The 23,884-nt window shown below is 37.1% G+C and overlaps 1 protein-coding gene across 5 annotated transcripts in view; it reads right to left on the bottom strand.

The window, feature by feature from the left end:
* The window catches only part of LOC105493485 (microtubule affinity regulating kinase 1), a 143,022-nt gene that overhangs the window by 96,488 nt on the left and 22,650 nt on the right, over positions 1-23,884 (bottom strand). The window lies entirely within an intron of this gene.

The raw sequence follows: 23,884 nt of genomic DNA, 5'->3' as shown, positions 1-23,884 counted from the left end.
CATTTTCTTTTTCTAACATATATTTTTAAGTATTTGGAATATTGTTCTAAATGCACATATATTAACTATTCAATATGATGGAACAAGTGATTTTTTTTTTTTTTTTTTTTTGAGACAGAGTCTCGCTCTGTCGCCAGCCTGGAGTGCAGTGGCGTGATCTCAGCTCACTGCAACCTCCGCCTCCTGGGTTCAAGCGATTCTCCTGCCTCGGCCTCCCGAGTAGCTGGGACTTCAGGCATGTGCCACTACGCCCACCTAAATTTTTTTGTATTTTTAGTAGAGACGGGGTTTCAACAAGTGATTTTTTAAAAAAAATTTGCATAAGAGGCTGAGCAAAGGGAAGAGGGACCCACCATTTATTAAATGTCCACTATGTACCATACATTGTGTTAGATTGAATAATGTACCCAAATTCAACTCAATAGCTATTCACATTATTGGTATTCAAACTCAGCCATTTATTGCTATAAACCTAGCTGTAGATACGTTTTTAAAAATTTAAACTTGAAATACAGCTTTGAGGGCAAATAGTAGAATGATAGTACATGTATATAACCTTCTTGAAAACCCACTGGAAAAAAAATAGGGTTGGAAAGAAACAACCTATAGTATAATAAGAATGCAACTACAACCCCATTCCTCAAACTTCAAGTAAAGTAAAAAGTGGTAGGTGAACAGTTTCAGTAAACCCTTACTAATAACTCCTAACTAGGAGGGATGATGATAGGGTGCGTAGAAGACCACAGAAGAAACACGGCGAACAAGCTACTCAGCCCCTGAAAGAAGTACTATATTGAAGATCATCCTACCTTTCTCCAACTCAATTTCCTAACTAGTAAACAGGATAGCAAATCTGCTCATTCTGGAAATAAAGGTCAAAATTCAAGAAGCATTCTCTAATGGACTAGATGTGACTTCAAGACCCTTAAAATTTAGTGAAACTGTTCTAAGGAATTAAACCTTAGCCAAGGTTACCTGAGGCAACCCCAACCACCACCACAATCTCTCTCCTCTTACCTCATCATTTCCTTCAAACTACTGAAGAAATGAAAAGAGAATATGAATCTATTAACACATGCTCAGCTGTCAGCTCAAGTTCTATTTACATTTAATGGGAGGTAAATCAAGGATAATCCACCTATGTTATTCTTGAGCAAACAGCAAATCTGGATAAAATTCCCCATTCAAAGGATGAACTATATGGAAAATATTCCAACATGGTACCTATGTATAGATATTGTGTGGTGGAGAAAAGGAATACCAGATTTAAAAAAAAAAAAATACTATGGTAAAAGAATTACTCCAGAAAACAGGAAAGAAAAAAAATTTTAGATAAACCTCTTCTACAACATTCAAAAAATAAAACCAAAACTAAAGAAAAAAGTAATCTTAGAATATTTCAAACAAAATAAACAAATTAAGTGACCTTTGAACCATATTTTATATAGCCTTAATAAAATAAACTTTTAGGCAAAAAAATTTAAATATCATTCAGTAGTCTTATTAATAGTAATATTATTAAAACTATATTTTCTATCTGAATATATACATATAAAGACAAACCAAGTAAGTAATTATATATTAAAATTATAAAAATTTTCAGGATAAAATCAAAGTAAAAATCCTGTAATATTAAATTTGAAGTAGAAATATCAGCATGAACTCATGACTCATGCTTTTTTAACAAAATGTCTATTTCCTGAATGTGGATGAAAGAGGTCTCAAAACACAGCCAACCCAGTAACAATGGCACCCTCTTTAGAGAAATGCCTGAGTCTAGGTCTGGGGGCAGGAGATTTACCAGATAAACCTGGGACACCGTGTGCCAGAAGGAAGAACACTGGCAATTATTAATGAAATTATGTCAAAAAGACACAGAAGCTGGCCTGAAGGGGCTCCTAGTGTCACTCTGCTAGCTATTAAATAGCAGAGCTGGGACTGAAATGGAGGGAGTATGGCTCCAGGATTCATGTTAACCACTATTGTAGACTACCTCTCAAACAAGACAAATTAAATTACAAGGGGGAAAGGAGACGAAAACTAAAGACTAGAATAGAGGAAAAACATCTTCTTGACTTACAAGCATCTTTTGAAACAGCCGATCCCTTCTTTATCCTTTAATACTCTTCTGTACTTGGTTGTCGTGGTTTCCCCACCTGACCTCATATACTTTTAGGCAAAAAACTCTTAAATATCACTCAGTAGTCTTATCAACAGTGGTATTATTAAGACTATATTTTATATCTATATATATATACATATAAAGGCAATGGAAATAAGTAATTATATTAAAATTATACAAATTTCTCAAGTCTTGTTTATTTCCATTTTCCTCAACTTCTTAATACTGAAAAACCCCAGGAATTTAGATCTTGGTATTCCTGTCTTCTCTGCCCATGCTACACCAACTCCCTTGGTAATCCTATGATCCCATCCAGTCTCATAGTTTTAAAAAACATGTATATGCAGACAACTTCAAAAGTTCTACCTTCAGCCATCTCTCCTGAATTCCAGACTGTTATATCCAGCTGCCACTTTAATATCTCCACTTGTATGTTTGTTTATCTGTCAGTATCTCAATCTTAGCATGTCCCAACTTGATCTCCACCCCCACACCCTGCAAAACTTACTCCACCACAGCCTTCTCTATCTCATCTGATGGCAATATTATCCTTCCAGGTGCTCAGACTAAAAACTGAAGTTATCTTTAACTTAGACCCTTCCAACCCTCCCTCCCTCTCTCTCTCATCCCACCCTCAACCTGTCAGGAAATCCTACTGATTTTACCTTAAAAATATGTATCCAGAATCCGGCCACTCTCACCAATCCTACGTTACCACCCTTGGCTGAGTTACCTGAATTATTGCATTAGCCTCCTAACAGGTTATCCTCTTTCTAACCTTGTCCCTTACCATTTCCCTCTCCCCAGTCTATCGTTTTTTTTTTTTTTCTCATTATACTTTAAGTTCTAGGGTACATGCGCTCAACGTGCAGGTTTGTTACATAGGTATATACGTGCCATGTTGGTTTGCTGCACTCATTAACTCGTCATTTACATTAGGTATTTCTCCTAATGCTATCCCTCCCCCTGCCCTCAACCCCACGACAGGTCCTGGGGTGCGATGTTCCTCGTCCTGTGTCCAAGTGTTCTCATTGTTCAATTCCCACCTATGAGTGAGAACATGTGGTGTTTGGTTTTCTGTCCTTGTGACAGTTTGCTCAGAATGATGGTTTTCAGCTGCATTCACGTCCCTGCAAAGGATAGGAACTCATCCCTTTTTACGGCTGCATAGTACTCCATGGTGTATATGTGCTACATTTTCTTAATCCAGTCTATTATTGATGGACATTTGGGTTAGTTCCAAGTCCCTGCTATTGTGAATAGTGCCACAATAAACATAAGCATGCATGTGTCTTTATAGTAGCATGATTTATAATCCTTTGGGTATATATCCAGTAATGGAATCGCTGGGTCAAATGGTATTTCTAGTTCTAGATCCTTGAGGAATCGCCACACTATCTTCCACAATGGTTGAACTAGTTTACATTCTCACCAAAAGCGCTATTTCTCCACATCCTCTCCAGCATCTGTTGTTTCCTGACTTTTTAAAGATTGCCATTCTAATTGGTGTGAGATGGTATCTCACTGTGGTTTTGATTTGCATTTCTCTGATGACCAGTGATGATGAGCATTTTTTCATGTGTCTGTTGGCTGCATAAATGTCTACTTTTGAGAAGTGTCTTCGATTCATATCCTTTGCCCACTTTTTGATGGATTGTTTGTTTTTTTTTCTTATAAATTTAAGTTATTTGTAGATTCTGGATATTAGCCCTTTGTCAAATGGGTAGCATGCAAAAATTTTCTCCCATTCTGTAGGTTGCCTGTTTACTCTGACGGTAGTTTCTTTTGCTGTGCAGAAGCTCTTCAGTTTAATTAGATCCCATTTGTCTATTTTGGCTTGTGTTGCCATTGCTTATGATGTTTTAGTCATGAAGTCCTTGCCCATGCCTATGTCCTGAATGGTATTGCCTAGATTTTCTTCTAGGGCTTTGATGGTTTTAGGTCTAACATTTAAGTCTTTAATCCATCTTCAATTAATTTTTATATAAGGTGTAAGGAAGGGATCCAGTTTCACCTTTCTACATATGGCTAGCCAGTTTTCCCAGCACCATTTATTAAATAGGGAATCCTTTCCCCATTGCTTGTCTTTGTCAGGTCTGTCAAAAATCAGATGGTTGTAGATGTGTGGTGTTATTTCTGAGGCCTCTGTTCTGTTCCATTGGTCTACATCTCTGTTTTTGTACCAGTACCATGATGTTTTGGTTACTGTAGCCTTGCAGTATAGTTTGAAGTCAGGTAACGTGATGCCTCCAGCTTTGTTCTTTTTGCTTAGGATTGTCTTGGCAATGTGGGCTCTGTTTTGGTTCCATATGAACTTTAAAGTAGTTTTTTCCAATTCTGTGAAGAAAGTCATTGGTAGTTTGATGGGGATGGCATTGAATCTATAAATTACCTTGGGCAGTATGGCCATTTTCACGATATTGATTCTTCCTATTCATGAGCATGGAATGTTCTTCCATTTGTTTGTGTCCTCTTTTATTTCACTGAGCAGTGGTTTGTAGTTCTCCTTGAAGAGGTCCTTCACATCCCTTGTAAGTTGGATTCCTAGGTATTTTATTCTCTTTGTAGCAATTGTGAATGGGAGTTCTCATTATTTGGTTCTCTGTGTCTGTTACTGGTGTATAGGAATGCTTGTGATTTTTGCACATTGATTTTGTATCCTGAGACTTTGCTGAAGTTGCTTATCAACTCAAAGAGATTTTTGGCTGAGACGATGGGGTTTTCTAAATATACCATCATGTCATCTGCAAACAGGGACAATTTGACTTCCTCTTTTCCTAATTGAATACCCTTTATTTCTTCCCCTTGCCTGACTGCCCTGGCCAGAACTTCCAACACTATGTTGAATAGGAGTGGTGAGAGAGGGCATCCCTGTCTTGTGCTAGTTTTCAAAGGGAATGCTTCCAGTTTTTGCCCATTCAGTATGATATTGGCTATGGGTTTGTCATAAATAGCTCTTATTATTTTGAGATACGTTCCATCAATACCTAGTTTATTGAAAGTTTTTAGCATGAAAGGCTGTTGAATTTTGTCAAAGGCCTTTTCTGCATCTATTGAGATAATCATGAGGTTTTTGTCACTGGTTCTGTTTATGTGATGATTACATTTATTGATTTGCATATGTTGAACCAGCCTTGCATCCCATGGATGAAGCCCACTTGATCGTGGTGAATAAGCTTTTTGATGTGCTGCTGGATTCAGTTTGCTAGTACTTTATTGAGGATTTTCACATCGATGTTCGTCAGGGATATTGGTCTAAAATTCTCTTTTTTTGTTGTGTCTCTGCCAGGCTTTGGTATCAGGATGATGCCGGCTTCATAAAATGAGTTAGGGAGGATTCCCTCTTTTTCTATTGATTGGAATAGTTTTAGAAGGAATGATACCATCTACTCTTTGTACCTCAGGTAGAATTCGGTCCCCAGCTTATTCTTAACACAGCAAACAGAGTATTTCTTTTTAAAACATATATCATATCATCACACTCTTTGTTAAATATCCTACAACAGATCCCCATTTTGCTCAGAGTAAAATCGAAGTCCTTATATAGCCAATAAGGTAAGACTAACAAAGTCTGACCCCCTATTACCTCTCTGCCCTCATTTGCTACTATGCCCCTTCTCACTCACCTTGCTCCAGCCAAATTGGTTTCATAGCCATTCTTCAGGAATGTCTGGCATGCTCATACAACAGGCCGTTTGCTCTAGCTGTTCCCTCTGCCTGGAACATGCTTCTCTCAGAAATCAGTTTGTTCAATTCCTTCAGGTCCCTCAAGTATTTGCTTAAATCTCATCTTTGCAGTGAGGTTTACTTTGACCTATTTCATACCACACATCTCCTTTGCCTTTCTGATGGATTGTTTATTAGTGTCTTCTACCATTCCCCACCCTCATAAGAACAAAGATATTTACTGCATTTACTTTTATATCCCAAGTGCCTGAGAAAGTAAAAATATCAAGTACTAAAAAGGTTTAAATACAATAATTTAACAATATTTTAACAAAAACATCTATTATATTACTGAGCCTAAGTGGGTTGCACTAACCTATTCAAAAGAAAAAGACTTTTCATACCATGAGAGGGGTATTCCTAACTTCAACTATATGCTGCCCATGAGAGACACATCTAAAACAACTGAAGTAAAAAAGTTAAAAGTAAAATATACTAGGCAAATACAAATGGATAGAAAGCAGGGGCCATGTGGTAATTAAGAAGATAAGCTTTAAAGCTAGACAGACTTAGTATCAAATAGTGCCTATGCCACTAAGTAATGTGACCTTCGGGAAGTTACCTCTCTGAGACTCAGTTTACTATTCTATAAAATGTTGTTATTACCTATAAGTCAAGGATTTTTAAATTATAATTATACAAAAGAGAACATTTAACACAGTGCTTGGTGCATGCTCAATACCAGAACCTACTGTGATTACTGTCCTTGTCACAATTCAAAATGGAACAAACGCCTTTCAATATTTCTGATATCAGAAAAACAGTCCTAATCCGAGTTGTTTTAAAATAAAGGGAAAGTCCAGAGTAGCAATTCTAGTTTTCGGATATCTCTTCAGGAATCGGAAGAGGCCTGAATAGCTTTTAATGTGAAAAGGCTTACCACATAACTGGTAGCTCTCCTGTGTTTTTCCATCCCTCTTAGGTTAAACACAAGTACTAATTTTGTCCTATCAGAAGTTTCTTTAGTATTTACGCCATGAGCCAGCAACTCCACTTCTAAGAATTTAGCCTACAAATAAATTCCCACACATGTGAATGTGAAATGACACAGGTACAGGTCAGACATTCACTGCAATAAAATATTTGCAAAAACAAAAGGTCAGAAACAACCTTAATGGCCATCAGTAGCAAACTTGGTTAAATATGTCCATACAGTAGAGTACTAAGCAATTTTTAGAAATAAAATCTTTATATAGTGATATACAATCATTTCTAAGACATACTATTACATATTTTTAAAAATCAAAAGAATAAAAAGTGTCATATGCTGCCATTTGTGTAAGGGAGAAATCTGTATTTGCTCATATATACATAAAATATATCCGAAAACAAACTCAAGATACTAAGGACTAAGTGGGGAAGGAAACTTCACTGGCATGCCCTTTTGAACTTTTAAAATTTTCATGTATTTGAATATACTGCCTATCAACAAAAATACTTAAACAAAAGACTATTAAGTAGTTAGTTTCTATCTAAGTAGTTACTTAGTAGATGTTACCAGTTTCTCAAGCTTACAATGAGGATTAAATAATGTCTAAAAAAGCATTCAACACAGAAGACGTTGTCAGTGTTGAGTAAATGATGGCTGCTATTAAGTAGTTACTAAGTAGATAGAAGCTACTTAACTACTTTCTAAGCAAATTAGATTACACCTGAATTTCTTCACCAAAGGCTAACTACATATCTACTATGTATTGACATTTTTGTCTTCAGTTTCATAATTTGTTTAGTTAATACTGCTGTCATTAGGGAACTACATGCCCACACAAATTGCGCTTGCAGTGTATTTACATCAACTCACATCACCTCCTTTAAGAAATGAACAAATAAACAAATAAACCAAAAAAACCCTAGCAATGGTTTGCTCTCAGTAAACTGCTTGACCAATAATAGTTTCAAGTACAAATGTTTTCTGGTCTGCAGATGGAGATCCAAAACTAGAAAATTCTAGCAGACAGATATATGGTGAAATGGTATAACTCAGTATTATTCTTCATTAATAGATCATTCAAGACTAAATAGCATAGATTTGTCTTAAATGGTGGTTCTTTCATCTGGTCGCTTCTTTCCCATTTTATCCTAGCTTCTACTATGAGCAGAATACATGGGCAACTACTTGTAATCCCTGAAAACAGGACTAATGTTACTACCAGTTCAATAATAGTAATATCAGTCATCATTTACTCAACACTGACAATGTTTTCTGTGTTGAATGCTTTTTTAGACACTATATTATTTAATCCTAATTGTAAGCTTGAGAAACTGATAACATAACCCAATTTAAAGATGAGACATCAGAAGCTTGGAAAGCAAAACAAATTGCTAGTGGTCACATAGCAAGTAAATGTCAGTTCCAGAGGTAAAAACCTAGATCCATCTTACTATGAGGCCTATGCTTTTCACTAGAGCTACCTCCTCAAACCTTCCTCCTATCCCAACATTAACAGTCTCTGAAGATAACAAAGGATTCCTCTTGGGGCTGAGTGTTTACAGTGTTACCAGCTTTCACCTACATGGTAAGTTTTGCAAGGCAGGCTCTGCCCCTTGTGACTGTCCAGCCTTACCAATAACTAAAAACAGTAAGTGAGAGAAAAACATAAAAAATCTGATGAGAATTCTTACAGACATGGACAAGGAAAAATCCCATCGATATCTCTCACTGGCTACTACAACAAGGCCAGTTTCCTCCTACAGAGTCTTTAGCCTGAGCTTTTGGGCTAGGGGGCAGCCTTTGTTTCATCCCCACTCCCAGTTACATTTTGTTCCTCCAACCCCTGAGATCCCTGCTCCTCATAGGCGATCCAAGACCAGGGGCTTGCCATGTAGCCAACCCTCACAGAACAGTGCATATTCAAGTACACACTCACATTTCAGCATTTCCTTCTGTTCCTCCAAAACAATGACGACAACTTCAACAAATCGAGATAATGGGCCACTTTACAAAAGCAAGGTAGTATTCTCTGGATATTACCATAGGGATACTGGTGTCTCCCAGACGAACCTCAATATTGTGGCACCATCTGAAATATGTTGTTAGCTGATGAAAGACATCCACACGCTCTAAGTGATGGTCACAGCTGAGAAAACTGATCATTCACGTTATAGCTTAAATGCTCAGTGAGAAACAAATGGGAATATATTTGATGGATATAATTAAAATATAGTTATTTTCCCCTAAAGTTCTGCTCATTTTTCACATCTACTGTTCTATTCTTAATGAAAGAGTTACTGCAAACAATACCTTATTGAAATATAAAGGCAGAATTATACACATTTGGGATTTTACATGCTTTTGCATAAAATAGGTAGTTTTGTAGTGTTTTAAATTACAATATAAGCAAGTTTCTTCTCTGAAAAAACAGAATGGGGAGAAAGGAGAAAATGTAATCTAAAGAAGAAAATGAGAATAATATTAATATTTCTTCTTTGGTATTTGAATAAACAGCCTTAAAGAAGAAAAAAGACAGTATTACTTCAGGAATAAGATGAAGTCCCTACACTTTAATATCACATTGTCTAGTTGAATTTAACAAACACTAATTGACAACCTATAGTTGCTGAAGAAATAAACATGATTATAAGAAATGGCCCAAAATATTAAAGGTTAGTAGGAAAAACTAACAGTTTCCATATGATATGGTACTTTATAAGAAAGGTACACATAGGATGCTATGTTTCTGTCAGCTAGAATTGTTTCCCAGCATTAAACAGCAATTCTCAGGCCACCTGAGTTGTAATTCAGTAGATCTTCTCTTATCTACCTTGTACCATCTGAGACCTAACTGGATAACATATAGAGAAAACAATTTGCATATACATCTGGTTTTTACCTTCTTAACAATTATCACTATAATTAAATAATTAATTGTATGTCTCCAAAGGGCAGAAAAAGTGCTGACTCATTTGTCTCATACCAAGCAAAACACTTTGTACCAGATACTCAGCCCACAACAGGTTTTCATGTATGAAACAAAGGATTAAACATCCAAATACATACAGATCTACGACTGGGCTTCCCCAGTGCAGTACTCATACCCATTAGATATCACACAGCCTTTAGTTAATGAATACCATATCAATCCAAGCCACAAAAAGAAGTTACAGACTAAAAACACATAAAACAAAAAACTCAATTATTTGTATTAAGAGCACAAAAAACACAGAGAAATTAAATCCACAGGCTATTTAAAGGTCATTTAATGCAATGGTTTCTACTTTGTCTCTCACTAAACTAATGTTTTTAATAAATAAGCATGTAATCCATTTTAACTTGGCAACTCTTCTCTATTCCACTGTTATCCTCTAACAGAAGTACTGATTTACAATGAAATAACCAAAAGGAAGACCACACAATAAAGAAGGAAGGCTCTCTCTATATAAACTGGATTATCAGTTTTTTAAAGCAAAAAAAAAGATGGGGGTTCAAATTAAAAATATTTCCGTTAAAAATATGTTTTGATTATTCATTAATTCCTACATACTTTAGCACAGTGATTAAAAGAAATGAATAGGTCTGGAATTAGGCCACCTGGTTTGAATCCAGGCACTGCAACTTGTGAGCTGTGTGACCTTGGGCACGTTTTTTAACTTGGGTATTCCTAGGTTACCACAAGTAGGAAAATGAATGATAATAATATCTTCTTCAAAGGGCTATGATCAATTTTTCACCCAGCTACACAGAGGGGTCTTCTCTGATCACTGTTTCTAAAAATGCCTCCTGCCAGTTTCTCTCTTTTAACTTTCCTTTATTTTCTGCACATAATTTACTACTATCTAAAATGATACAGTTATCATTTACTTGTTTTCATCTAATTTGTAAGAATAAGAATCCTGTCTTATTTACTTCTATAGTCCTGATTCCTAGGAACAGTGTCCAACACTCACAAGTAGGAACTCAGTAATGCTGAGTAGATTGAATGAATAATATACAATACAGTAAGAGGTATACTAAGCATTCAGCAAATGTTAGCCATTATTTTTCAGGTAATTGGTATTTTTTTTTTTTTTTTTTTTTACTTTTCTTTCACCTTCTTTTAAGGAAAATTATTTATAATTTTCTTCATTATCTTTGCAGGTTGTATTTACTATTTACCAAAATCAAGAATTACATTAATGTACTGCTTGAAAGGATTTTCCCTTCCAGTGTTAGGAGTTGCCTTTGGGATACATTATTTCATTTACCTTGATCTCAGACATTGATTGAGCACCATACTAAGAAGCACATTTTGCAGACACAGCAATAAAGACAGCCCTGGCCTGCCAAGAGACTGTGTATTAGTTCAGCACCTGCTACTGGCCAAGCTACCTACTTAAATGCAGGAAGAGGACTGATATCAATATGTACAGTTGGCCCTCTACATCTGTAGTGTTCCACATCCATGGATTCAACCAACAGTGGATTGAAAATATTCAGAAAAAAAAATCCCACAAAGTTCCAAAAAGCAAAACTTGAATTTGCTCTGCCAACTACTACATTGAATCCACATGAATGAACTCATGTGAAGGCACTGTATTTGGTATTATAAGTAATCTAAAGATGCTTTAAATTATATAGGAGAATATACATAAGTTATATGCAAATATTATACTATGCCATTTCATATGAAGGGACTTAAGCATCTGTCGATTTTTATCTGAGGGAGGTCCTGGAACCGATCCCCCACAGACATGGAGTGACAGCTATACAAAATGTTACTGGGTTGAGGGAGGTGGGAGTTTGTAAAGGGTCCTGAGCATTTAATAGAAATCCTCATCAATTACACAGTTCTTTGGGGATCTTCAAATTCCTTTACTCGTTGTGGCTGAAGTTTCATCTTAGCTACTGTTTTTGTTTTTGTTTCTTTTTGAGACAGAGTTCTTGCTCTGTCACCTAGGCTTGAGTGCAGTGGCACTATCTTGGCTCACTGCAACCTCCACCTCCCAGGCTCAAGCGATTCCCGTAACTCAACCTTCCGAGTAGCTGAGATTACAGGCATATGCCACCACACCCAGGTAAATTTTTTTTTTGTATTTTTAGTATAGATAGGGATTCACCACATTGGCCAGGCTGGTCTCAAACTCCTGGCCTCAAGTGATCCGCCTCCCAAAGTGCTGGGATTACAGGCGTGAACCACCATGACCGGCCTGTTTTTGTTAATAGTAACAGTATCATCAAAAGGCCAACTGGCTATACCTAGATTCTCAAATAAGTTAAGTGTTTCCAAAATATTTCCAACCAGATAAAAGTTTACACAGGTCTTCAGCAAATAAAAAATATATATTTGTATGCATACGCAAATGCATACACATATATTAGTGTAAGATTGCCAAATGTTCTCTTAAAAGCACTATCCCTTTGAAATCATGGCCTTCTTCTCATAGTAAGTTTTCTCCCACATACTTGACAAACAAAAAGCTGGCAAGGTCATCCATTGCCAATAGGCTTTTATTTTTATTAATTTTCTAAGTCTATGAAACTCTGAAATCTAGAACATCTAGAAGTAAACAGAACACAATTAACAGCTCCCTGGCCAAACTCCAAATGCAAAATAGTTGATCTTTTATTCATTAACATACTCTCTCTTCATTCACCCAAGTCCAATTTTCATTAACCATTGTCTATACTATTCTAGTAGATCTTAATAATAACTCAGACAATATTAACAATATTTATCTGATCATGTGTTTCAAAATGGCACGGATCTTCCCAGAAGTGCTTAAATCCTGTCGCATTGCTTAGAAACACTATTATCAAACTCTGTTTGACCATGTTCTTTGTAACTTTTTAACTTATCATGTATCCCTCTAAGTAAATCTTGTCATAGAGAAGCTAAGAGCATTTAGAGCAGAGGTGTCCAATCTTTCAGCTTCCCTGAGTCACACTGGAAGAAGAATTGTCTTGGGCCATACATAAAATAACACTAATGACAGCTGATGAACTTAAAAAAAATCACAAAAATTCTCATAATGTTTTAATAAAGTTTACAAATATGCGTTGGGCTGTATTCAAAGCTGTCCTGGCAGGGGCCGCAGGTTGGACAAGCTTGATATAGAGCATTTATTTGATGTGTTTAACTCCTGTCCCAAATATCTTTCCTGGAATATTCAAAGCTTTCTTTAACCTCAAAGCCTCTAATTCACTGGCCCTTCCCAATCTCACTACCATTCATCCCTGTAATGTCCTTACCTACACCTTCTTACTCAGGTTATATGCCAGGGTCCTTCAGTATAACCACTCCTTTGCAAACATTCTATCTTCCCTGCTTTCCACACTCTCTTCCATATTTGCTTGGCAAACCCACACCATTCCAAAACCCAACCACTCCCTACTCTACACCTGCACCTGAAAGCTCAACATTGTTACACATATACAAATGAGCTCCCTGATTTCACTTAAATTTTTGGTCACAGATCCCAATGAGGACTCAATATCACCTGACAGTCTTCTGTACTTTGAGTATTCCCCCCTTAGCTGTGATTTCACTTTCTCTGGTTGTATTTACCTAAGGTCAACCATGACCTGAAAATATTAAATTGAAAATTCCAGAAATAGGCAATTCATACATTTTAAGTTGTGCATCATTCTGAATAGTATGATGAGGTCTTGCTTTGTCCATTCTGTCCTGCCTAGGACCTGAATCATGCCTTTGTGGAGCATACACATGCTGTATAGGCTCTCCACCCATTAGTCACTTAGTAGTCATCTCACTTATCAGATCGGTTGTCTTGGTATCACAGTGCTTTTGTGTTTGGGTAACTCTTATTTTACTTTGTAATGGTCCAGGTGCAAGGGCACTGATGCTGGCAATTCAGGTATGCCAAAGAGAAGCCATAATGTACTTAATTTAAGTGAGAAGGTGCAAGCTCTCAACAATAAGGAAAAAAAAATAATCCCATGCTGAGGCAATTAAGATCAATGGGAAGAACAAATCTAACCATGAAGTTGCAAAGGAGGAAAAATTAATTCATGCACAGTATATGTATATCTGCAATTTCAGCCATCCACTGGGGGAGATCTTTCATATGGTTTGGCTATGGCCCCACCCAAATGTCATCTTGAAATTTAGCTCCCATAACTCCCACGTGTTGTGGGAAGGACCCGGTGCGAGATAACTGAATCATGGGGGGCAGTTTCCCCCACACTGTTCTCATGGTAGTGAATAAGTCTCATGAGATCTGATGGCTTTATAAGGGGTTTCCCCTTTCGCTTGGCTCTCATTCTCTCTCACCTGCCACCATGTAAGAGGTACCTTTCGCCTTCTGCCAGGATTGTGAGGCCTCCCCAGTCATATGGAACTGTGAGTCCACTAAACCTCTTTTTCTTTATAAATTACCCAATCTTGGGTATGTCTTTATCAGCAGTGTGAAAACAGACTAATACAGTCTTAGAACATATACCCCAAATATAAGGGGGGACTACCATGCACTCCCTTTACTCTTCTCTAAAACTTCCATTTCATTCTTTCTCCTCTCTCTTCTTACATCCCCATTTGCCAATGATGTCTTTGCTTTATGGTTCATTAATCCAGAAACAATTGGAGATCCACTCAATTGTCAGTCTGTATCAAAACTGCAGCCTACCCACTGCCTCTATATACTCTGACTACATGAAATCTCCCTGCCAAAAACCACTTCCCATGCTATGAATTCCATTCAGTTTCATCTTTTCAAGAGCTTTTGCTCCCACACTTACTCTCACTTACCTGAATCATCAATTACTCCCTCTCAAATAGACTTTGTTCAATAGTATATAAACATGCTCCTGTATCTCATGGTAAAGAGAAAATTCTCCCATGACCACATGTCCCCTTCCAACTATGGGCCTATTTCTCTGCTTTCCTATATATAAAAAGTTCTTAAAGAAGTTTTTGTAGTTGTTTGTATCACTTCTCAGTGTTTACTTCAACCCACTCCAAACAGGTTTGTCCCCACTACTCCACTGGGACTAGCCTTATCAAGATCATCAGTTACCTGCTGGTTGACAACAGCTGGTTGACAACAGCTGCCTCTTTATTCTCTTGGCTTCCACAACATCACAATCTCCAGATTTTCCTTCTAACCTACTAACAGATACTCCACTGCCCTTTGTTGCTCTCCTCTAGCACCAAATGTTAACATGCACAAGGGCTCTGTCCCAAAGCCCCTTCTGTTTTATTCATCTTTTCAAAGAACCAGCTTTTTAGGTTTCTGATTTCTATAATTTTTCTTTATTTTGCTATTTCATTAATGACTGCTCTAATTTTCATTATTTCCTCCTTCTACTTATCTGTTTAACCTATTTTAGGTTGCAAAACTGACCTCTTGAACCTATTTAGTTCTCTAACACTAACTGATTAATTTTCAATTCCTTATTTTCTAGTATGTGTGTGCAGGGTAATAAATTTTCATCCTAGTTGCATTTTAGCTGAAATGTTCTATAAATGTTTAAAGAGAAGAGTATACTCTGTTTTGAGAGTACCCAACTCTACATATCTCTACTGAGTAATATTTATTTCGCTTGTTCAAGTTTTGCTTATTCTTATTTCTATAGTTTTATCATTAGAGATGTTTCTTTAAAATCATCTATTTGCCCATTTCTTTTATAAACATAACAATTTTTTGTTTTATATATTTTGGACCATGTTGTTATGTATGTATAGTTACAGTAACATATCTCCTTGTTAATAATATCTTTGACTATTTAGAGTAATGGCCTTCATCTCTAATAATGCTCTTTATCCTATTAGTCTGATATTAATATTGATATGTCAGATTCTTAATCATCTTTTTTTTCAACCCTTCATTGTCAGCAAGTTTTAGTCACTTTAAATTAGCTAGAGTTACATTTTACTAGTTTTTACACAAGCTGAGAAACTATTTTTTTAAATAAGAGAGTTTAATCCTTTTATATTTATTTTCTGATTATCTTACCTGGTTTTTTATTTTTCTTCCATCCACTGGATTTACTTTTCTTCAATCTTCCTCCCTACTGCAAGCTGCTATAAAGTTAATTCAGTTTTTATTCTTTTAAATTTTTAAATGCACAATGCATAAAATAGTCCATTTCCATCCTCCTCCCCAATAACTGAAGATCTCAGAATTTTCAGCTCCAATGTTTCCCCTGCCATTTTCCTTAATAATAATAATATTTATTAAAAAATTAAATATTATTATTATTATTATTATTATTATTAGAGACAGGGTCTCACTCTGTTGCCCAGGCTGGAGTGCAGTGATGTGATCATGACTCCCTGTGGCAACCTTGACCTCCCAGGCTCAGGTGATCCTACCACCTTAGCCCCCTGAGCAGCTGGGAGTACAGGTGCATGCCACCATGCCCAACTAATTTTTTGTAATTTTTGTAGAGACGGGTTTCACCATGTTGCCCAGGCAGGTCTTGAACTCCTGGGCTCAAGTGATCCACCCGCCTCAGCTTCCCAAAGTTCTGGGATTATAGGTGTGGGCCACAGTGCCCAGGAATTTTCCATGTTATTCTTATCTAGCATTTTTATCTCACCCGATTTTTCCAATACCCTAAAAATAAGCAATTGCTCTTTTTTGGCAGTTTTACAGTCAGTTCTTGTTTATATTTATCAACCTGCAACTTCTTTTGCATACTATCACTTCTTGCATCCAACTTCTTTCCTCTAAATTCTGTTTTCTTCTCCCTGAACTACATTTTTGGTAATTCAAACATAAGAGTACATAGGTAGAAAAATCTTACTTTTCATTTGTCTAAAAATACTTTTATTTGTCCTTATTTTTATTTATTTATTTAGAGACCAGAGTCTCTGTCACCCAGGTTGGAGTGCAGTGGTGAAATCTTGGCTCATTGTAACCTCTCCCTCCTGGGCTCAAGCTATTCTCATGCCTCAGTCTCCCGAGTAGCTAGGACTACAGGCACGTACCACTAGGCCCAGCTCTATTTTAATAGAGACAGGGTTTCACCACGTTTGGTCTCAAACTCCTGACCTTAAGTGATCCGCCCGCCTTGGCCTCCCAAAGTGCTGGGATTACAGACATGAGCCACCGTACCTGGCTTAATTTGTCCTTATTCTTAAAGGATCATTTAGTTAAAAAGAGAATGTGAGACTGATATTTTCTCTCACATTCTTTAAAAATATTATTTCATTTTAAAAATATTTGTTATTGCTGATGAGAACTCTAACTTTTGTCACTTTGGAAATCATGTTTTCTCTTTGTTATTAAAATTTTCTTTCTATTCTGAGTCAGCCATTCCACTAGGTATGAATCTCCTTTTATTTATTCTGCTGGTATTTGCTGTGCATCAATCTGAAGACATATATCTCTCCACTTCTGGATAACCCCTCACTACAATCTTTCAAATACTGCCTCTCAAAGATTTTCTCTATTATCTCCTCCTGGATGTCTAGTAGATGAATGCTGCACTTTCTCATTCTGTACTCCGTATTTATTAACCAGTCTTTAATATACTCAGTCCCTATTTCTCTATGATTCATTCCAAGTCATTTCCTCAGATCTATACCAGTCCATCAAGTCTATCTTTGGCTGGGAATAATCTGCTGCTTAATCATTCTACTGAGTTTTTAATTTCAATGACAGTACTTCATTTCTACAACTTAGTTCTTTTTCTAATCAGTTTATTTCTCTTCATCTCTTATTCTTTTATTATGGTATTTATTACTGTCTTTAAAACTTTTTAAACAAATTTATATTCTGCTTTATTTCAGATTGTTCAGATAGTTGCATTATTTCCAGTTCTTAGGGTGGTATTATTCCTTTTTGTATTTGTTAACTCTCTCCACAAGTGGTTAGTTTCCTCATGAAATCTGTATTTTGTGTGTGTGTGTGTGTGTGTGTGTGTGTGTGTGTGTGTGTGTGTGAGTCCCATGAGTCCCAGATTTTGAAAGAAATTCTACTAAGCACCTTTTCACTTGTTTCTAGCAGAGCCTACCACAGTGGTGAAATTTTTTTCAAGTTAATGTCATAGTTTGGGGTTTCTACTCAACATATAGCATGGAGCTGATGTTCTCATTTATTTAGAGTAACCATTTAAGTTTAAGTGTCCCCCTGTTAACCTAAGGCCTCAGGTACTGATGACAGGTTTCCTTGTCAACTCCCTCAATTAAGGGAGTTTTTTCTAACTTTCTTTGCAGGGAGACAGAGCTATCAAGGCTTTGAGCTTCATACAAGAGGTTCATTTCCAGTTCTTCTAGCACAGGTGGTGCTGATACCATATTTCCTGTCCCTAAGACAGTGTTAGAGCTACATGTCCCAACTCTTATGCTGGATCAAAAAGCCCCGAGGAATGCCATTATGTCCCCTTGTGCTCACCATTCTGACTTTGATTTCTCTCCATTCCTTTGTCCTTTGAAGGTCAGTTATGTAGTTAATAAACTTTCAGAAATTATATTTTGTCTATCTACATATTAGCAGCAAAAAGAAAGGGAACCATGTCAATTCAGTCCACTATATTTTTGGTATTCTCCCCTTTTCCCTGGCTATGTAATCTCCCTAGGTGAATTTACTCAGTCATGTGACTTTCAATATTATCTGTAGCATATGACACCCAAACTTTCTCTCTACCTATGACCCTTCCTTGAATTTTAGACTTGTGTGTCAACTATATGACATCTCCATATGGATATCGAATAGGCACTTCAGATTTCTCATAGCCAAACATAACTTAATTTCCAAATATTAAATTTGCTCCTCTCACAGAATAGCTCATCTCATTAAATGGTTCTACATCTAAAAATCAATTAGCTATTTTTGATTTTCCTCTTTCTCACCCTAACTCCTCATATCAAGTCCCATAAGCAAATGTAGTCAACCTTAGCTCCAAAACACATCATGAATCCATTCATTTCTCTACACCTTACCTTTACCACTTAGACCAAGTTGTCATCATCTCTTACTTCAATACAGCAACAATCTCCCAACAATTTTCTGTGCTTCTCATTATTTTGCACCCTCCTTACCCCTAAGAATTCTGCCCACAGCAGCCAGAATAAACTAAGACATAAATTAGGTCATATGTGATTATTTTCATTACAATTAAACATATCTAATACAGTCTTTCTAACACACTTAGAAAAAAAGGTTTAAACTCCTTACCTTGGCCTTCAAAAACCCCTATAGGATCTGACCCCTTCCCTTCCTTCCAGTCTGCCATCATTTCATACAACTCTCCATTTTGTTCAGTGTAGTACAGACAACAAAGCTTTTTTTTCTGTTCCTCAACTACACAAAGTTTGGACCCACCTGATGTACTAGGTGTTCTCTCTGCTTGGGAAATGTAAATTGAAAATCACAATGAGATAGCAGCATGTACCCACTAGAATACCTAAAGTAAAAAGGACTGACCACACCAAATGTTGATGAAGAGGTAGGCCAGTCTTGCCGGGCACAGTGGCTCACAACTGTAATCCGGTAGATCAACTGTGGTCACGAGATCAGCCTGGCCAACATGGTGAAACCCCGTCTCTACTAAACATACAAAAATTAGCTGGGCGTGGTGGCAGGTGCCTGTAATCCCAGCTACTCCGGAGGCTGAGACAGAAGAATCACTTGAACCTGGGAGGTGGAGGTTGCAGTGAGCTGAGATCACGCCACTGCTCTCTAGCCTGGGCAACAAAGAGTGAAACTCGTCTCAAAATAAAAGAGGCTAGTCAAGACTCTCATGTATTGCTGGTGGAGTGTAAAATGGTACAACCACTGTGGAAAATATGAGGGGTCTTCAAAATGTTCACAAAAAATACATATTATAAAAAATTATGCATAAATTTCAATTTTGGTGCCAAAATAAGCTTGTACTAACTTGTTAAAACGTGTGAACAGGATCTAGTTTGAGGCACTAAGATGGATAAGACGTCAGTCTGAAAAGAGTCTCTATCAGAACAACACGAATTCTACTAAAATTAAAGCAAGAACATCAAATTATGATTATGCTTGGGTGGAAAAATGCTGAAATCTATGATCTTTACAAAAAAATTGTAGTGACAATATCCCAAAGAAATCAACAGTTTACAAACGGATAACTTGTTTTAAGAAGAACTGAGACAATGTTGAAAATGAAGCCTGCAGCAGCAGACCTTTGACATCAACTTGCAAGAAAAACATTAATCTTGTTTGTGCCCTAATTGAAGAAGACTGACGATTAACAGCAGAAATAAGAGCCAACATGGTAAGACATCTCAGTTGGTTCAGCTTACACAGGTCTGACTGAAAAGTTAAAGTTGAGCAAACTTTCCAGTAATGGGTGCCAAAGTCAATGCACCCAGATCAGCTACAGACAAGAGCAGAGCTTTTGACAGAAATTTTAAACAAGTGGGATCAAGATCCTAAGGCATTTCTTGGAAGAACTGTAACAGGAGATGAAACATGGCTTTATCAGTATGATTCTGAAGACAAAGCACAATCAAAGCAATGGCTATCAAGAGGTGGAAATAGTCCAGTCAAAAGCTGACCAGTCAAGAGCAAAGGTTACAGCAACAGTTTTTTTGGGATGCTCAAGGCAGTTTGCTTGTTGACTTTCTGGAGGGACAAAGAACAATCACATCTGCTTAGTATGAGAGTGTTTTGAAAAAGTTAGCCAAAGTGTTAGCAGAAAAACATCCAGGAGAGTTTTATCAGAGAGTTCTCCACAACAATGCTTCTGCTCATTCGTCTTTTCAAACAAGAGTAATTTTGTGAGGTTCAATGGCAAATCATCAGGCATCCACCACATAGTCCTGATTTGCCTACTTCTGACGTCTTTTTGTTTCCTAATCTTAAAAAACATTGTTAGAGGGCACTCATTTTTCTTTCATTAATAATGTAAATAAGACTGTATTGACGTGGGTAAATTCCCAGGACCTCAGTTCTTTCGAGATACACTAAATGGTTGGTATCATCGCTTATGAAAGTGTCTTGAACTTGATACAGCTTATGTTGAAAAAATAAAGGTTTTCTTAATCTTTTAATTTTTCCACAAACTTTTTGAAGTCCTCTCATATTTTGTCAGTTTCTTATACATTTTAAAATATGCCTTTGCTATAACCCAACATCCTACTTCTACATGTTTCGCCAAAAGAAATAAAAATATAAGTCTACAAAGACTTGTATAAAAATGTTCATAATAGCTTTATTCCTAATAACCCCAAACTGGAAACAATGCAAATGTTCATCAACAGGATAAATATATTAAATTTTGGCATATCCACACAATAGAATATTACTCACAGAAATCAATAAATTATGGATACACACAACATGGATGAATCTCACAGGCAAGGTAGGTAAAAAAAGTAGAGAATATACATTGCTCGATTTCACTTATATGAAGTTGTGGAACAGGTAAATCTAATCTACCATAACAGAAATAAGAAGAGTTGCCTTTGGGAGGGTGCTAATTTAAACAAAGGCAGAAGGAAACTTTCTGAGATAATGATGGAAATGTTCTTTATCTTGATCAGAGATGCTATATACTTTTATCAAAATTAACTGAATTGTATTGCAAAAAAACTGTGCATTTCCTGTATGTAAATGTTATTAACCTCAATTTAAAATACCTACCCATCAAGCTTCTACCTAGCAATATCAACATCTGTTATTTAAATGCCTGGTTTTTACGTGATCATTGGATGCTTGCACACTAAAGAGAGCGAAAAACCGCACCACAAAGCTGAATACTGAATATGTACACTCAATTGTTCTAACTATACCTGTAATACAAATATATAGATTTTTAGTTGTTTTTAACGAGAGGGGATACTATGTTTAGTGGCATTTAATTTGTCACAACTGCTTTTTTGAACACTGTCCAAAATTGACAGAGAAAAACATCTCCTATGTGTTATCTAAACAATAAAAACTGGACAATATCACTTCCTCGATGAGTAGTTATCCAGAGCCACAACCTTCTAAAGGTATATCACCCATAATATTTTGATCAAAAAAATCACATACCCTAAGAAGCCAGAAATATCCTGATCATGTGTTGGTCACAAAAAGTTGCATATTAACCACAGTCAGGCTGCTGTGCTGCACAAACTTCAAAACACACCTGTCACATTCTAATCCATGTGAATGGTATCCCGCGGACTTGTACACACAGCCTATGTAGCCACTCAGTGGCCCTGACCCTAGCTGTTCCACACGGGTAATTAAACTGAGGTGATAATTATTATAACTATATATAAGCAGCATAAATCAGCTCTAAAACTTAAACTACTCAGGGTCAACATGAGTAATAATAACAACTTCTTTGTACTCAACCTAACTATGGTGGTTTTGTCCTGTCAACTTGGCTAAGCTGCAACTATGTTTCCCCAAATTCCCTTCCGATCCATGGTCCACAGGTGAAATGCAAGATCTGGGAAGCAGAATGTTATGTTCTAGGTCTAGGTCAGGTACTTTTGCTGCTCACACTGTGACTTAAATAAAAATTCAGAGTCATAGCCCTCACACAACTCTCAGACTTCAACTACTTCAAAAACCCATCCCTTGAATAAAAGGGAACCTAGGTGTCTTTGAAGAAGGACACTACTATATACCCCAAAATGCATACTAAAAGTATTCCCTTCCTAGGAAAATCTTCCCTTTCCCTAAAAGGAACTACAGCAACTTACAGGGTGATCATGTAATAGATTTCCACGCCCTCAACCCCCTGCCACATCTCCAAACTATCTCCAAAGTAAGAATAATTCCTAGAGACCCCAAATTCCACTGTGATCCACCAATCAAAGCAGGAGTTTATGGAAATCAGATGATCAATGACCTTTTGGACTGGGTCCAGTTCACAGTAGAATCAGTGGGCCCCCAAACCCATTCTGTGGTTACTTCCCCAGTTCTGGAATACAGTTGGAAGAAATGTACTCAGCATCTGCTACAGCCTACATTCATTCCTTGGCCTGTGAATTAAGGACTGTTACACTGGGAAAGGGCAAGTGGAAGCCATTAGAACTGCTTGGGCTTACCAAAGTAGTAAACCAAAAGCAATATTGCTTCCTGGGGGAACTGTAGGTTTAGTGCCACCATAAAATGTTTAAAATATTCAGGGATGGCAATTCCCACTACATCTCCACTCAGCTCACCTATTTGGCCTGTGCAGAAGACAGATGAATCTTGTAAAATGACAGTAAGTTATCAAAGTTGTATAAGTTGGTTATGCCAATCACAGCTGCTATTCTAGATGTGGTTTCCTTGCCGAATCAAATCAACACACTCCCAGTACCTGGTATGTGACTACTGAACTGCAAATGCTTTTTTCTTTATACTTGTTAGTAAAGAAACATCGGAACCAGCTTGCTGCTTCATTTACTGTCCCACCTGGGGGCTATTTCAAACTTCTACCCTTATGTCATGATTTAGTTCAGGGTCTCTCAAACTCAGTACTACAGACATTTGAGGCCACATAATTCTTTGTTATAGGAGACTATCCTATACACTATAAGAAATGTAACAGCATCCCTGGCCTCTACTCAGCAGATACCAGTAATACTCCAACCTCCACTTGTGATAACCAAAAATGTCTCCAAACATTGGCAAATGTTCCCTGGGAGGTAAAATTGCCCCCAGCTGAGAACCGCTGATCTAGTGCACAGGGACTTAATCACCTTTCCTTCTATAGGAACTCACACTGGTCCATTATGTTGATGACATCACGCTGACTAGATCTGGTGAGCAGGAAGTAATGACTACTTCAGACACCGTGATAAGACACAAGCATGCCAGAGGGTGAGATATACATCCCACATAAATTCAGGGGCCTGCCTCCTCAGTGAAATTCCCAGGAGTCTAGTGGTCTGGGAAATGTTGAGATAGTTCTCTTAGGATAAAAAGAAACCGCTGCATCTGGGCCCTTCTACCCTTAAGAAAGGGTACCATGTATGTCAGGAGCGAAGGTAATATATACTTCATTAACATTACAGCTAATCTGAAAGCCTGCCAGTTTTGAATGGATGCCAGAACATCAGAGGTCTGCAACAGGCCTAGGCTGTCATGCAAGCTGCTTAGCCACTTGAACCCAGAAGACTCACTGGTGCTTGAAGTAAGTGTCTGTGGTAGACAGAAATCCAGTATGGAGCCCCTTATGAACCACAGTGTTGACCTTCA

Source organism: Macaca nemestrina, chromosome 1 (genome assembly GCF_043159975.1).
Source record: "Macaca nemestrina isolate mMacNem1 chromosome 1, mMacNem.hap1, whole genome shotgun sequence".
Taxonomy (NCBI): Eukaryota; Metazoa; Chordata; class Mammalia; order Primates; family Cercopithecidae; genus Macaca; species Macaca nemestrina.
This window is presented reverse-complemented; position numbering and strand designations above follow the sequence as displayed.